At 44.4% G+C, this 17088-nt stretch overlaps 1 protein-coding gene and 1 long non-coding RNA gene across 4 annotated transcripts in view; both read left to right on the plus strand.

The window, feature by feature from the left end:
- Positions 1-17088, plus strand: part of LOC140619641 (immunoglobulin lambda-1 light chain-like) — a 222599-nt gene that overhangs the window by 91760 nt on the left and 113751 nt on the right. The gene's annotated exons all lie outside the window — the stretch shown is intronic.
- Positions 14922-16783, plus strand: LOC140619079 (uncharacterized). Its single transcript, XR_012018997.1, has 2 exons — positions 14922-15123; positions 15228-16783. It is a non-coding gene; the product is annotated as an uncharacterized lncRNA (long non-coding RNA).

The following is a 17088-nucleotide window of genomic DNA, read 5'->3' on the forward strand; positions in this document are numbered from 1 at the left end:
CACAAACCACAGTCTCTGAATAAAGAGAGTGTTGGCAGTCATGCTGCCACCTAACATGTTAAAACTATCCCAGGGACAATGACAAATATGCTCACACTTTCCCCTCGAAAGGATGTGAATACGTTTTTCGCTGCTAGTGATCTTTACATTAATGCCAGCAGACTGATTCCTCTAATATCAATATTGAAAAAGAAAGTTAACTATTTTTATCACGCCTGAATTTAGATGATGTGAATGTCATGTGAAAGACACCTCAAGGAGGAACTTAATAGGTAAGGATGAGGACTTCCAACCTTAAGGAAGACGTTGAAATAAAAATATTAGAATGAAATTTTTCTGTTATGTATTTTACACACACACAAAGAAGAGATGGAATATTAATGTGAATGTTTCACAAAAACAGCTACAGAATGTCCCCACATGCCCCTGCTCTCCCAGCCTTTAAGATTGTCAAAAACGGAGGGATGAATACTGCCTATAAGGTCAAGAGATGAGCACCGCTCTACATGAGCCACATACATGAAGCCAAATCACAAGTACTGAGATTATCCTCCACCCCCTGAGAAGCATCTTCTAGGGGACCAGTGAGGACATGGGGAGGCTTGGGGTGGCCAGGTTCACCTGTGCATCAGGATACAGATATCTGTGGTCCCCATCATTATCTGGACCCTAACGTCCCCGTCGACACTCTCTGCCCATGTACTGCCTCCCAGGACCTGCCAACAGGCTCAGCCGCCACAGGAACCTGAGCATGACCCCGACCCTCAGCTCAGTCCAGAAGGCATGCTGGACTCCCAGAATCTCAAGAAACTGCAGGCCCTCTGGTCACTTTTAAGACTCGACTGTTTCCTGGAGAGGGACACGAGATCCCTATCTTTCTCACTGGCCCAGGAGATCAGTGCTAGAAGACCAAGCAGTAATGCTGAGCAGAGCCAGCAGGACCGGACCAGGGCCCAGCACAGCCAAACAGCCTCCACCACCCCACAGATTCTCCATTTCTAACCTGGAACATGACCCCATTGACCCTTCCAATGCAAGGTGAGGGGACTCCGTATAGATCAGCTGGCATGGGGATGGCAGTGAGTCGGGGGACATAAGCCCTATTGTCCAGCCTAGGACACACTTCCTTCTTTCCAACCTAGTCCACCTGAGCCCTACGGGTCTCAGGGTTTGAATCAAGGACACCTGGATTGCATCTCTCGACATACCCCATTTTCCTGGGTACCTAGTCTCTCTGGGCTTCTGGTTTACTTGCTGTCAAATGATGACACTCACTCTCAATGAGAAAACACTTCAGTTCATGTTAAACACTACAAAACATTGAACTGTCTCTTTAATGACAACAGCTCAGTGGATTCTCAGTGAGGTAACCTTGGCATTGAAGTCTGTTGTCTTTCTTTGTGGGAATCCAAGGGAAAATTTTCACCTACACTCTGACCTGTACCATGTGCAGTAGGATCCCCATCTGAATGAGCAGTTTCCCAACTTCCCCAGACACCTAATAGACTAGTGTACAAATCTTCCCACGGCAGACTCCAGGAGATATGGGTTGGAATAGCAATAAGCTTAATAGAGATACTAGTAATAACAATAGAGAAAGATTTGCCTGCTCAACTGCACTCAGCACCAAGAGCAACTAGGTCTTCCCATGGCTGGCTCCTGGAAGGCCCTGAGGCGGCCCAACTCCACAACCAGAGAGAAACCATGGGACAGTGCTTGTGTTCCAATTCCAGGAACGTCATGTGATACCAAAATTTGGAGGCCAAAGCTCATTTTCTGACCTGTCGGCTACTTGGAGGAAGCAGGGACCTGCTCTACTTCTCCCAGACACCTGAACAGTCTCAGCACAACCCCAGACAGAATGGATCCTAACAGGAGCCTTAGTCAGCCTGTCTGGGAGATTGAAGCAAGCCTCTGGGGAAGGAAAATCCAACACTCTAGGGGAGGAAAGCACATGACAGGATGCCCCTCCCAGGGCTGTGAAACAGAGAGTACCACCACTGGAAGGAGCCCAGCCATGCTGCTGCTGCCCAGAAAGCAGACTTCTGAGGAGTGACTGTAGTAGTTTGCTAGGGCTGAGATAACGGAGCACCCCAAGCCGGGGGAAGAGGGCAACTGACATTGGAAAAACGTTATCCCAAGGATTGGAGGTCAACATTCTGACATCTAGATGCCAACAGATTTCTGCCTGTTTTGGAGGCTGTGAAGGAGAATCTGTTTCATGACTCTCTTGTAGCTCCTGGTGGTTTTCTGGCAATGTTTGGCATTCCTTGGATTCCAGATTCCTTCTATATCTTCATATGGTGTTTTTCCTTCACACAGTCTGTCTCCAAATTTGTGTTCTTATAAGCACGCCATGTAAATGGATTAGGGCCCCCTCATCCATAGTAACCTTTTTATTTTACCTGATTACATATGCCATGATCCACTTCAATAAGAAGGTCCCAGTGAGAGATACTGGGGCTTGGGTTTTAAACATCTGAATCTGGGAGCAGGGGGACATAATTCAATACACAAGTGTCTCTGCTATGGTTGGGCTCTCCCTCCCCTTGGGGATTCTGCAGGTGAATGGGTGCCACAAACTTCTCCAGGCTCAGGTGGGGCATAACTGACAGCCCCAGAGAAACCCTGACCATCTCCTAAATGGCCCATACTTCAATGTTGACATCCAGGCCCATCACTGCTCTCTGATTTTCTCCACAGAGAGCGAATGACTAACTTGTCTAGGGTGGCCTCCAGATTCTCCCAGTCAGATTATTAGTGAGAAAAGGATTTCTTAATCACCGTAGGTGGGGTCCAGTGCCAGCTGCCTTGGTGATGGAGTCCCCACAGAACACGAAGCTGATCTGCTTCTCCTCCATCTGCAGGTCTAGGTCCTCCTGAGCCCACCTCAGCTCTGCTGTGGGCATGGCATGTCTAGAGCATGTTTAAGGCATCTTGTGCTTCTCTGACCCCAGAGAGGGGTCAGTGAGAGGTGTCCTGGTCTGTCTGTCTCAGGGTCTCTTCCCTCAGTGCCAACAACCCCAGCCTGAGGCCCATCAGCCTTCCCCTGTCCACACAGCCATGCTGCTCTCTGTGAACGAGTCAGAGGACCCACACTGAGTGTCAACCCCTGGGATTTAGGGTGGCAGTTTATGCACAACTCTGTTCTCCTTCCTAGAACTAGGAGGTTACAAGTAGAGCCAACTCTGGTGAGACAACCTGGATAAAAAGACACATATCGCACAGTGTGGACCAGCATAAATGTTCCTACTCTAACTCTGCTGGGACACCCATGTTGGCTTTGTTTCTTATAAAGAACCAGGACAATGTCCCCATCCCAAAGACCCAGCAAGCAAGACAGCAGCCTGAGATGATGTGCCTCCTATGACCTACGACAAAGGCAAGTACCTCTCATGGCCTGTGGTGTAGTATATGTGTTTCTTTTTTTATAATAAATTTATATTTGATTGTTGTTCAATTTGCAAACATACAAAATGACACCGGGGGCTCATCCTGTCAAGTGCCCACCTCAATGCCCACCACCCAGTCACCACCACCCCCCAACGTCCTCCCCTTCCACCACCCCTAGTTCATTTCACAGAGTTAGGAGTCTTCCATGTTCTGTCTCCCTTTCTGATATTTCCCACTTATTTTTCTCCTTTCCCCTTTATTCCCTTTCACTATTATTTATATTCCCTAAATGAATGTGTTTCGTTGTGTGTCTGTGTGTGTGTGTGTGTGTGTGAGAGAGAAAGAGAGAGAGAGGTAGAGAAGAGACAGACAGAGGCAGAGAATGAGAGTTAGAGAGATTTTAAAGTTTTCAGGAAATCTGCAGTTTTCAATGTCTCAAACCTAAGACATACAGTGTTTCCATACTATCCCTCATCCTCTAAACTCCAGTGACTATTCTTTATCTTTAAGGATAAAGGACTTAAAAAGGGGAAGAAGCAGTAAAGCTTTTTTATGTGCTTAACACATATGAAGCACAATTCCAAGAACTTCAGGTTTATTGAATTCTTTTATCGCAAATACTCTATGAATAAGCATTCTGATCATCACCCCAATTGGCAGGTGCAGAAGCTGAGGCATGTAGGATGTGTAACTTGCCTGAGATCAAAGCTAGAAAGTGGTCAATCCAGCAGAAAATCAAGATAGTCTGATCCCCAGAATCGCTGGTCTTCACCACCAAATTGTGGCCTCTCGTTGTGCTTTCAAAGCTACAACATGGCCTATTTTGAATGCTCCAAAAGATTCTCTCACTTTTTTCGAAAAGCAAGTGACTGCTACTGGGGATTTGCAGAGCAGCTGGGCCATCAGAAATAAACTTCAGGGCATCCTGGGTGGCTCAGCAGTTTAGCACCACCTCCCGCCCAGGGCATAATCCTGGAGACCCGGGATCGAGTCCCACATCAGATTCCCTAAATGGAGCCTGCTTCTACCTCTGCCGGTGTCTCTCCCTCCTTCTCCTTCTCTGTGTTTCTCATGAATAAATACATAAAATCTTTCTAAAAAAGAAATAAAATTCAAAACAATACATTGGGAAAAATTTTCTAGCAGCAACATTGTGAAAAAGAGAAAAAATGAATAGCTTTTGATTTCATAGTACAGTTTGTTTAGGTCTATTACTTGAAACTATAATCCAATATGAATTAAATGTAAAAACATTGATGTATTTTACATTATTTTTATACTAAGTCTTTGAAATCTTATGGATCCTTCATAACTGCAGTCCATCTGTATTGGGACTAGGCACATTTCATTCTCAGCATCTATCTACTCCTTGTAGCTGCACACTAGACTGTGCAGGTTCAGTGAATGAGGTTTCTTTAGGGTAAATGTCCTTGCACTATAGACTCACAGCCAACAAGCTGTTTTTCCCATGGACACACTAACTCCAGCACCATGAATATCTCAGCACCCTTACAAACAGATTCAAGGAGGACAGACACTGGAAGAAAGAAGAGAAGATTATGATTGGAGGGTCCCAAAAACGTTGAGATAAGGGGAGAAGGAGCATGGGAAGAGGGCAGGGTAGGGACGGATGGTAACTCAGGCTCTGGGTTGTGTCCTGCATTGGAAACCACTTGCTCATCACTCGGTGAGGCTGAGAAAACATTCTCTCAATGTCAGCGTCCTCATTTAAACAACTGGTGGAATATTTGTGCCTGAAGCATGCAGCTGTTTTTTTAAAATTCCTAATTGAGGTGGAGCCTATAAACACTCATCAGGGGTCTAGCATCTCTTGGGGACTCAAAAGGAGTCATTATGAGGAACTGCCAATACATGTAGGGTGACATTCTCCCAGGGTACACCAGAGGGAACTGTGGTCTTGGTTTGTGACCCCAATCAGTCCAAATCCCCTTATCTATGCTCAAGTGCAAAGAGTGTGACTGCTGCTTCCTCTAAAGATACTTGTGTTGTGTAAATTCATCTCTCCACTCTTGAAACTCACACCTGGTCCTTCTTCTGACCTCTGGAAATTACCAGCGTGAGGCTCTTGGGTACAGGGTTCAGACAAGAGCTTATTTAGACAGACAGACAGAAGAACAGAGAATGGATTTGCATCTGATGCTCCTCCTTCTCTGAAATGCACAAAGAGGATGAGACGGGTGTTGGAGAGTAAAGACCCGGGTGAGAAGTCTCAGAGCAGAACTCCTTGAAGACTCTCCCCACCATGGACTGGGTCCCCTTTTACCTCCTGCCCTTCATTTTCTCTACAGGTCGGGATTCTCCCTCCCTGACCTTTGCCTTCAAGCACAGAACCCCTGAACACCTGGCCAGTGTCTGCTACATTCAACATCTTTCTTGTCTTTTGTATTTTCAGCTTTCTGTGCTTTGCCCATGCTGACCCAGCCTCCAAGTGCATCTGCCTCCCTGGAAGCCTCGGTCAAGCTCACATGCACTCTGAGCAGTGAGCAAAGCAGTACTATATTTACTGGTATCAACAACAACAACCAGGGAAGGCCCCTCAGTATCTGATGAAGGTTAACAGTGATGGAAGCCACAGCAGGGGGTCGGGATCCCCAGTCGCTTCTCAGGCTCCAGCTCTGGGGCTGACCGCTATTTAACCATCTCCAACATCCAGTCTGAGGATGAGGCAGATTATTACTGTGGTGTACCCGCTGGTAGCAGTAGCCACAGTGACACAGACAAATGGAGATGTGAGCACAATACCTCTCTTCTCTTCCCTGTGGGGATTCAGGTGGAGCTGCCCCTGTCCATCTCCAGGGCCCTGAGACCTATGACTCTTCCTGTAAACTCTGTCATGCTGTACCTGTGTTCCAAGAGGCAGGTCAAAATTTAGGTAATTTTGGCAGAGAGCATTCTCTTTCCTCTCCATAATTCTTGAAAAGACCCGAACTACCCAGGCAAGAATTTGATTCTACGGGATATCTGAGCTAGGATGACCCCATGAGCCATGAGACCCAGTGTATCCATGATGGGTCCCTATTCAAGGAATGGACATAGATCTCCGGGTTGTGGTGTTTATGGAGGAGGTCTATTCAGTGAATATCTTCACTGTCACTTCATCATGAAGCATAATAGGCCCCCTTCTAGTGTTGAACATTCAAACGGAAACATTAGATCCCCGAGTTAGATGGGACCCAGAACCTTGAGTCCATCATGGGTGCCAAGCTGGGACCTGATTAGGAACATAGTGTGTATGTTAGGATGTCTGCGGCAAGACCAACATGGAGCATTGCATGGGTTTCTCCATCTATAGTTGACTCTTCTGGTGCCAGGAAGTGGTCCACATGATGCCTACAGGACTTTTCCAAGTTCTCCCTGGGATCACATCAAATAGAATGGAAGGGGGAGCATTGCAATGATAAATATAATAACTCCCCTGAATCTCAACCCAATGAGTGATCCACCTGTAATCATATGATTGGGGGTGGGGCAAGTTTACTGGGCATGTAGATCTCCCCTATCATTTAAGCATTTAAAAACCAAGCATGAGGGACAGAGCAAGATGGCGGAAGAGTAGGGTCTCCAAATCACCTGTCTCCACCAAACTACCTAGAAAACCTTCAAATTATCCTGAAAATCTATGAATTCGGCCTGAGATTTAAAGAGAGACCAGCTGGAATGCTACAGTGAGAAGAGCTCGCGCTTCTATCAAGGTAGGAAGACGGGGAAAAAGAAATAAAGAAATAAAGGCCTCCAAGGGGGAGGGGCCCGCGAGGAGCCGGGCTGAGGCCGGGGCGAGTGTCCCCAGGACAGGAGAGCCCCGTCCCGGAGACGCAGGAGCTGCACCAACCTTCCCAGGTGGAAAGGGGCTCGCAGAGAGCTGGAGCAGGACCCAGGAGGGCGGGGATGCCCTCCGGCTCCCTGGGACAGTAATAGCAACTGCGCGCCCAGGAGAGTGCCCCGAGCTCCCTAAGGGCTGCAGCGCGCACGGCGGGACCCGGCGGGACCCGGAGCAGCTGAAGGGGCTCGGGCGGCGGCTCCGCGGAGGGGGCTGCGCGGCCCCGGGAGCAGCTCGGAGGGGCTCGGGCAGAGGAAGAGGCTCCGTGCGGAGGGGGCTGCGTGGTTCCAGGAGCAGCTCGGAGGGGCTCGGGCGGCGGCTCCGCGGAGGGGGCTGCGCGGCCCGGGAGCGCGAATCCACCAGCGCAGGCTCCGGAGCACAGGGCGCCGGGACACAGCCCAGGGTCCGGCCTCCCCCGGGACAGGCAGAGGCCGGGAGGGTCCAGGACAGCAAGGACGCTCCTGCCCCGAGCTGAGCAGATCAGCGGTCCCGCCCCAGAACCTCCAGGCCCTGCAGACGGAGTTCCTGCCGGAGCTGAATCCAGGTTTCCAGACCTGGCCCCGCCACTGGGGCTGTTCCTCCTGCGGCCTCACGGGGTAAACAACCCCCACTGAGCCCTGCACCAGGCAGGGGCACAGCAGCTCCCCCAACTGCTAACACCTGAAAATCAGCACAACAGGCCCCTCCCCCAGAAGACCAGCTAGACTGACAACTTCCAGGAGAAGCCAAGGGACTTAAAGTACACAGAATCAGAAGATACTCCCCCGTGGTTCTTTTTTTTTTTTCATTTTTTTTTGCTTTTTGATTTGTTTCCTTCCCCCACCCCCTTTTTTTCCTCCTTTCTTTTTCTTTCTCTTTTTCTTCTTATTTTTTGTTTTTTTTCTTCCCTTTTTTTTTCTCTTTCTCTTTTCTTTCCTTCTTTCTCTCCTCTCTTTTTCTCTTTTTCCCAATACAACTTGCTTTGCCCACTCTGCACTGAGCAAAATGACTAGAAGGAAAACCTCACCTCAAAAGAAAAAATCAGAAACAGTCCCCTCTCACACAGTTACAAAATCTGGATTACAATTCAATGTCAGAAAGCCAATTCAGAAGCACTATTATACAGCTACTGGTGGCTCTAGAAAAAAGTATAAAGGACTCAAGAGACTTCATGACTTCAGAATTTAGAGCTAATCAGGCAGAAATTAAAAATCAATTGAATGAGATGCAATCCAAACTAGAAGTCCTAACGACGAGGGTTAACGAGGTGGAAGAACGAGTGAGTGACATAGAAGACAAGTTGATAGCAAAGAGGGAAACTGAGGAAAAAAGAGACAAACAATTAAAAGACCATGAAGATAGATTAAGGGAAATAAAAAACAGCCTGAGAAAGAAAAACCTACGTTTAATTGGGGTTCCCGAAGGCGCCGAAGGGACAGAGGGCCAGAATATGTATTTGAACAAATTCTAGCTGAAAACTTTCCTAATCTGGGAAGGGAAACAGGCATTCAGATCCAGGAAATAGAGAGACACCCCCCCCCATAAAATCAATAAAAACCGTTCAACACCTCGACATTTAATAGTGAAGCTTGCAAATTCCAAAGATAAAGAGAAGATCCTTAAAGCAGCAAGAGACAAGAAATCCCTGACTTTTATGGGGAGGAGTATTAGGGTAACAGCAGACCTCTCCACAGAGACCTGGCAGGCCAGAAAGGGCTGGCAGGATATATTCAGGGTCCTAAATGAGAAGAACATGCAACCAAAATACTTTATCCAGCAAGGCTTTCATTCAAAATGGAAGGAGAGATAAAGAGCTTCCAAGACAAGCAGCAACTAAAAGAATATGTGACCTCCTAACCAGTTCTGCAAGAAATTTTAAGGGGGACTCTTAAAATTCCCCTTTAAGAAGAAGTTCAGTGGAACAGTCCACAAAAACAAGGACTGAATAGATATCATGATGACACTAAACTCATATCTCTCAATAGTAACTCTGAATGTGAACGGGCTTAATGACCCCATCAAAAGGCGCAGGGTTTCAGACTGGATAAAAAGGCAGGACCCACCTATTTGCTGTCTACAAGAGACTCATTTTAGACAGAAGGACACCTACAGCCTGAAAATAAAAGGTTGGAGAACCATTTACCATTCGAATGGTCCTCAAAAGAAAGCAGGGGTAACCATCCTTATATCAGATAAACTAAAATTTACCCCAAAGACTGTAGTAAGAGATGAAGAGGGACACTATATCATACTTAAAGGATCTATTCAACAAGAGGACTTAACAATCCTCAATATATATGCCCCGAATGTGGGAGCTGCCAAGTATATCAATCAATTATTAACCAAAGTGAAGAAATACTTAGATAATAATACACTTATACTTGGTGACTTCAATCTAGCTCTTTCTATACTCGATAGGTCTTCTAAGCACAACATCTCCAAAGAAACGAGAGCTTTAAATGATACACTGGACCAGATGGATTTCACAGATATCTACAGAACTTTACATCCAAACTCAACTGAATACACATTCTTCTCAAGTACACATGGAACTTTCTCCAGAATAGACCACATATTGGGTCACAAATCGGGTCTGAACCGATACCAAAAGATTGGGATTGTCCCCTGCATATTCTCAGACCATAATGCCTTGAAATTAGAACTAAATCACAACAAGAAGTTTGGAAGGACCTCAAACACGTGGAGGTTAAGGACCATCCTGCTAAAAGATAAAAGGGTCATCCAGGAAATTAAGGAAGAATTAAAAAGATTCATGGAAACTAATGAGAATGAAGATACAACCGTTCAAAATCTTTGGGATGCAGCAAAAGCAGTCCTAAGGGGGAAATACATCGCAATACAAGCATCCATTCAAAAACTGGAAAGAACTCAAATACAAAAGCTAACCTTACACATAAAGGAGCTAGAGAAGAAACAGCAAATAGATCCTACACCCAAGAGAAGAAGGGAGTTAATAAAGATTCGAGCAGTACTCAACGAAATTGAGACCAGAAGAACTGTGGAACAGATCAACAGAACCAGGAGTTGGTTCGTTGAAAGGATTAATAAGATAGATAAACCATTAGCCAGCCTTATTAAAAAGAAGAGAGAGAAGACTCAAATTAATAAAATCATGAATGAGAAAGGAGAGACCACTACCAACACCAACGAGATACAAATGATCTTAAAAACTTATTATGAGCAGCTATACACCAATAAATTAGGCAATCTAGAAGAAATGGACACATTTTTGGAAAACCAAAACGTACCAAAACTGGAACAGGAAGAAATAGAAAACCTGAACAGGCCAATAACCAGGGAGGAAATTGAAGCAGTCATCAAAAAACCTCCCAAGACATAAAAGTCCAGGGCCAGATGGCTTCCCTGGGGAATTCTATCAAATGTTTAAAGAAGAAACCATACCTATTCTACTAAAGCTGTTTGGAAAGATAGAAAGAGATGGAGTACTTCCAAATTCATTCTATGAGGCCAGCATCACCTTAATTCCAAAACCAAAGACCCCACCAAAAAGGAGAATTACAGACCAATATTCCTGATGGAAACGGATGCAAAAATTCTCAATAAGATACTAGCCAATAGGATCCAACAATACATTCAGAAGATTATTCGCCATGACCAAGTGGGATTATCCCCTGGATGTAAAGATGGTTCAACACTTGTGAAACAATAAATGTGATTGATCATATCAGCAAAAGAAAAAACAAGAACCATATAACATGTTCTTTATCCCATCATCTGTCGCTGGACATTTTGGCTCCTTTCAGTTTGACTGTTGTGGACATTTGTGATAAGAACATTAAGGTGCAGCTATCCAGTCATTTCTCCACATCTCTATCTTTGGGGAATATACCCAGTGGTGTTAATTGCTAGATCATTGGCTATCTCTAATCTTCCTGAAGAACCACAATATTGATTCCCGGAGTTGGTGTGCCAGCTTCCATTCCCACCAACAGTAAAGAGGGATCTCCTTTCTCCACATCTTGCCAATATTTGTTGTTTCCCGTCTGGTTAATTTTAGCAATTCTAACTGGTGATATCACATTGTGGTTCTGATTTGTATTTCCCTGATGACAGGTGAGATGGAGCATTTTTTGTTACCTGAGTTTTGACTAAATGTAGGTCTTTTTGGAGAAATGTCAATTCATATCTTTTGCCTGTTTCTTGACTGCATCGTTTGTTTTTGGGTCTTGTGTTTGATGAGGTTTTTATAGATCTTCCATACAAGCCCTTTATCTGGTATGCCATTTGCAAATATCTTATCCCTCTCTGTCAGTTGTGTTTTGGTTTGCTATGACAACAAACCAAATAGTCTTTGTTGACTATTTGCTTTGCTGTGCTGATGCTATGTATCTTTAAGAAGGCCCAATAGTTTATTACTGTTTTGTTTCCCTCCCTTCAAGAAACGTGACTTGCAAGAAATTGTTGCCTGCGTTCTCCTCTAAGATTTTGATGGATTCCTGTCTCACATTTAGATGTTTCATCCATGTTGAGTTTATCTTTGTGTATGGTGTAAAAGAATGGTCTAGTTTCATTCTTCTGCATGTGGTTGTTCAACACTTGCAACATCATTTGTTGAGACTGTCTTTTTCCTTTGAACATTCTGTCCTGTTTTGTTAAAGCTTAGTCGGCTATACAGTGAAGGGCTTTTTCTGGGTTCTCTATTCTGTTACTTTGTTCTACATGTGTGTTTCTGGGCCATGATCATGCTGTCTTGATGATCACAGTTTTGTAGTAGAGTTTGAAGAGAGACATTGTGATGCCACACCTTTGATTTTCTTTTTCAATGTACCTCTGGTTATTCAAGGTTTTTTCTAGTTCTACACAAATCTTAGGATTATTTGTTCTAACTCTGTGGGGAAAAGGGTCCATGGCATTATGACAGGGATTGCAATGAATGTGTAGATTGCTCTGGGTAGCATAGACATTTTAAAAATATGCATTCTTCCAATCCATGAGCATGGAATGTTTCCCATCTCCTTGTGAATTCATCAATGTCTTTCATAAGTGTTCTGTACTTTTAAGGTACAGATCCCTTATCTCTTAGGTTAGGTTTATTCCTAGGTATCTTACTGGTTTTGGTGCAATTGAAATAAAGGGTCCCAGGATTGAGCCCTGTATCTCACTTCTTCCTCAGCAAAGAGACTGCTTCTCACTTTCTTGTTGCCCCTCCCCTAACTCATGCTCTCTCGTTCTCTCACTGTCTCCCTCTCACTTCCTCTCTCAAGTAAATAAATAAAATCTTAGAAAGAAAAGAAATACAAATGGAATTTGCCTTGTTTTTCCAGCTTTATTTAGATCTACATATATAATATTGTGTGAGTTGAAGGTATGCAACATGACGTGATACATATATATGTGGTAACACGATGACCCCAAATATGATTAGTTAAACCATCCATCACTATATACACTTGACTTTCTGTTCTGTGTCTGTGTGGTGAGAACATCCAAGATCTACTGTTTTCACAACTTTCAAGGACACAATACAGTATTGTTACCTATAGCCACCAAGCTGCACATTACATCCCAATAACTTACTCATCTTATAACTGGAAGCCTGTACTCTTTGATCAGCATGTTGTTATTTCTCCCACCCTCTGACCCTGATAATTATCCATCTACTCTCTATTCTTATGAGTTCAGCCCTTTTAGATTCTACATACAAGTGAGATCATAGAGTATTGATTTTCTGTCTCACTTCTTTTACTTAAAACATTGCCCTCCAACTTCATCCAAGCTGTCACAAATGGCAAGATTCCCATTTTCTTTTAGAGCTAAATAATATTCCTCTGTGTGTGTGTGTGTTTGAGGGTGTGTGTATGTCAATTGCTTTATCCATTCATCTATGGATGAACACTTAAGTTGTGTTCTTGTCTTGATGATTATGAATGATGGTACAATGAACATAGGGATGCAGATATATCTTCGAGATATGATTTCATTTCTTTGGATTTATATGTAAAAATGGGATAACTGGATCATATTGTGGTTCTGTTTTTATATTATTGAGGAACCTCCATGAGTTTTCCACCCGTCTGCACCAATTTATGTTAGATTAGGATTTGCACATGCTGAATCTCCATTGCCCAGCCACTACCAGATGAATGAACATAGGTTAAATGTGGGTTGATAGGGTTAGAAATGAATAGGATGGCGAGGTTTTTGTTTTCTAGTCTCTACTATCTTGCCCCTGGGGTTACATAACATGCCCATTTACATTGTGGTCTACAAACAACTTGCTGACTACATCAGTGACCTGAGAGTGGAGCTGTGTGCAGTGTCCACCTCCACTGAAGACATTTTCCATGGCATGAAACAAAAAACACACAACACAAGTGCTTGGTTTCGGTAACAATTTCTTGGATTTAAAGAAAACAAAACTTTCAGGGAAACCATAATGCAAAAGGAAATCTGACACTTTCTCAGCTCCTTGGGCCTCAGTGAGGAAGGGACTCAACAAGATCCAAGGTCATGGTGATCTTCAGGGAAATTCACATCAGGAAAAGCTGGTCCTACCCAGGGGAAAAGCAAGTTATTGACCAAGCAGTGCTGGAAAGTTCCAGGGGAACTCTCATTGTGCTTTCAAAACTAAGACATGGCCTATGTTTAATGCTCCAGAAATTTCTCTCTCCTTTTACAAAAGCAAGTGACTGCTATTGGAGCTTTACAGAACAGCTGGTCCAACAGAATTAAATTCAAAACACATATATAGGTAAACGTTTGCCATTACCAACATTTCAAAAAGGAAAAAAATGAGTAGAATTTCTTTTCATAATATATTGTTATGTTTAATACTTGAAAATATGACCACTTCAATATGAATTAAATATTAAATGATTGATGTATTTACATTATTTTTATGCTAAGTCTATGAAATCTGGTGGGTCCTGAGAAACTATAGCTCATCTCTATTGGTACTACCCACATTTCATGCTCAGCATCTATCTACAGTTTCTGATGCACAGTGGACAAGGTAGGTTTATTGCATGATGTTTCCTAAGGGTAAATATCCTTGCAGTATAGACTCACAGCCAACAAGCTGTTTTTTCCAGGAACACAGTGACTCCAACATCATGAAGATCTCAGCACCCTTCCAAACAGACTCAGAGAGGACAGACACTGGAAGAAAGAAGGGAAGGTCATGATAGGAGAGGCCCAAGATGGTTGGGATAAGGGAAAAAGGAGCATGGTAAGAGGACAGGGCAGGGACGGATGGTAACTCAGGCTCTGGGTTGTGTCTTGCATTGGAAACGACTTGCTCATCATTTGGTGAGGTTAAGAAAATCATTCTGTCAATGTTAGTTTCCTCATTTAAACAACCAATGGAACGTTTGTGCCTTAATCATGCAGCTGTTGTTGTTTTTTTTTTTAATTTCTCAATGAGGTGGAACATATAAACACTCACCAAGGGTCTAGCATCTATTGAGGACTCAAAAGTAGTCATTCTGTGGCACTAGCAACACATGTAGGGTGACATCCTGGGGTCACTAGAGGGAGCTGTGAGTCTTGTTTTGGGACCCTAAGAAGTCCAAATCCCGTGGACTATGCTCAAGTGCAAAGAGTGTGACTTCTGCTTCCTGTAAAGATACTTGTGTAAAATCAACTCTCCACTCTTGAAACTCACACCTGGCCCTTATTCTGACCTCAGGAAATTACCAGCGTGAGGCTCTTGGGCACAGGGTTCAGACAAGTACTTATTTAGACAGACACACTGAAGAACGGAGAATAGATTTGCATCTCATGCTCCTCCTTCTCTGAACTGCAAAAAGAGGATAAGATGGGAGTTGGAGAGGACATACCCGGGTGAGAAGTCTCAGAGCAGAACTCCTTGAAGCCTCTCCCCATCATGGACTGGGTTCCCTTTTACATCCTGCCCTTCATTTTCTCTACAGGTCACGATTTCCCCTCCCTGATATTTCCCTCCAAGCATGGTGCCCCTGGACCTCTGTCCAGTATCTGGTACATTCAACATCATTCTTGTCATTTGTGTTTTCAGGTTTCTGTGCATTGCCCGTGCTGACCCAGCCTACAAATGCATCTGCCTCCCTGGAAGAGTCGGTCAAGCTGACCTGCACTTTGAGCAGTGAGCACAGCAATTACATTGTTCATTGGTATCAACAACAACCAGGGAAGGCCCCTCGGTATCTGATGTATGTCAGGAGTGATGGAAGCTACAAAAGGGGGGACGGGGTCCCCAGTCGCTTCTCAGGCTCCAGCTCTGGGGCTGACCGCTATTTAACCATCTCCAACATCAAGTCTGAAGATGAGGATGACTATTATTACTGTGGTGCAGACTATACAATCAGTGGCCAATACGGTTAAGCCACAGTGACACAGACAAATAGGGAAGTGAGGACAAAACCTCTCACCCTCACTCTTTTCTTCCCTGTGGGGATTCAGGGGAGCTGCTGCCTGTCCCTCTCCAGGGCCCTGAGACCTTTGACTCTTGCAACCCCTGCCATCCTGTACCTCAGTTCCAAGACTCAGGTCAAAATTTAGGTCATTTTGACACTGAACATTCTCTTTCCTCTCCATAATGCTTGAAAAGATCAGAACTATCCAGGCAAGAATTTGAGTCTAAGGGGGACATATGAGCTGAGGACCCCATAAGCCGTCAGACCCAGTGCATACATGATGGGTCCCTGTTCAAGGAATGGACAGAGATCTCAGGGTTCTGGAGTTGATCGAGGAGGTGGATTCAGTGAATATCGTCACTGTATCCTCATCATGAAGTATAATAGGACCGCTGCTAGTGTTGAATATTCAAAAGGACCAAGAGAACTGAGCAGATCAGTGGTCCTGCCCCCAGAGTCTCCAGGCCCTGCATATGGAGAGCTCCGGAGTTACTGCAGGAGCTGAATCCTGGGCTCCAGAGCTGACCGCTGCCACTGTGGTTGTTCCTCCTGGGGCCTCACGGGGTAACCAACCCCCACTGAGCCCTGCACCAAGCAGGGGGCAGAGCAGCTCCTCCAAGTTCTAACACCTGAAAATCAGCACAACAGGCCCCCCCGCCAGAAGGCCAGTTAGACGGACAATTTCCAGGGGAAGTCAAAGACTTAAAGTATACAAAATCAGAAGACACTCCCCCATGGCTTTTATTGTTTGTTTTGTTTTGCTTTGATTTGCTTTTTCCTTTGTTTGCTTCCCCCACCCATTTTTTCCCCTTTCTTTCTTTTGCTTTCTCTTTTTCATCTATTTTTTTTGTTCTTTTCTTCCTTTTTTCTTTTTTTTTTTCTCTTTTCTTTCCTTCTTTCTCTCCTCTATTTCCCCTTTTCCCAATAAAACCTGTTTTTGGCCACTCTGCACTGAGCAAAATGACTAGAAGGAGAACCTTACCACAAAAGAAAGAATTTGAACTATTGGGACTTCATCAAGATAAGAAGCTTTTGCACAGCAAAGGATACAGTCAACACAACTAAAAGACAACCTACAGAATGGGAGAAGATATTTGCAAATGACATATCAGATAAAGGGCTAGTTTCCAAGATCTATAAAGAACTTATTAAACTCAACACCAAAGAAACAAACAATCCAATCATCAAATGGGCAAAAGACATGAAGAGAAATCTCACAGAGGAAGACATAGACATGGCCAACATGCATATGAGAAAATGCTCTGCATCACTTGCCATCAGGGAAATACAAATCAAAACCACAATGAGATACCACCTCACACCGGTGAGAATGGGGCAAATTAACAAGGCAGGAAACAACAAATGTTGGAGGGGATGCGGAGAAAAGGGAACCCTCTTACACTGTTGGTGGGAATGTGAACTGGTGCAGCCACTCTGGAAAACTGTGTGGAGGTTCCTCAAAGAGTTATAAATAGACCTGCCCTACGACCCAGCAATAGCCCT

The sequence above is a fragment of the Canis lupus genome, chromosome 27 (genome assembly GCF_048164855.1).
Source record: "Canis lupus baileyi chromosome 27, mCanLup2.hap1, whole genome shotgun sequence".
NCBI classification, from domain to species: domain Eukaryota; kingdom Metazoa; phylum Chordata; class Mammalia; order Carnivora; family Canidae; genus Canis; species Canis lupus.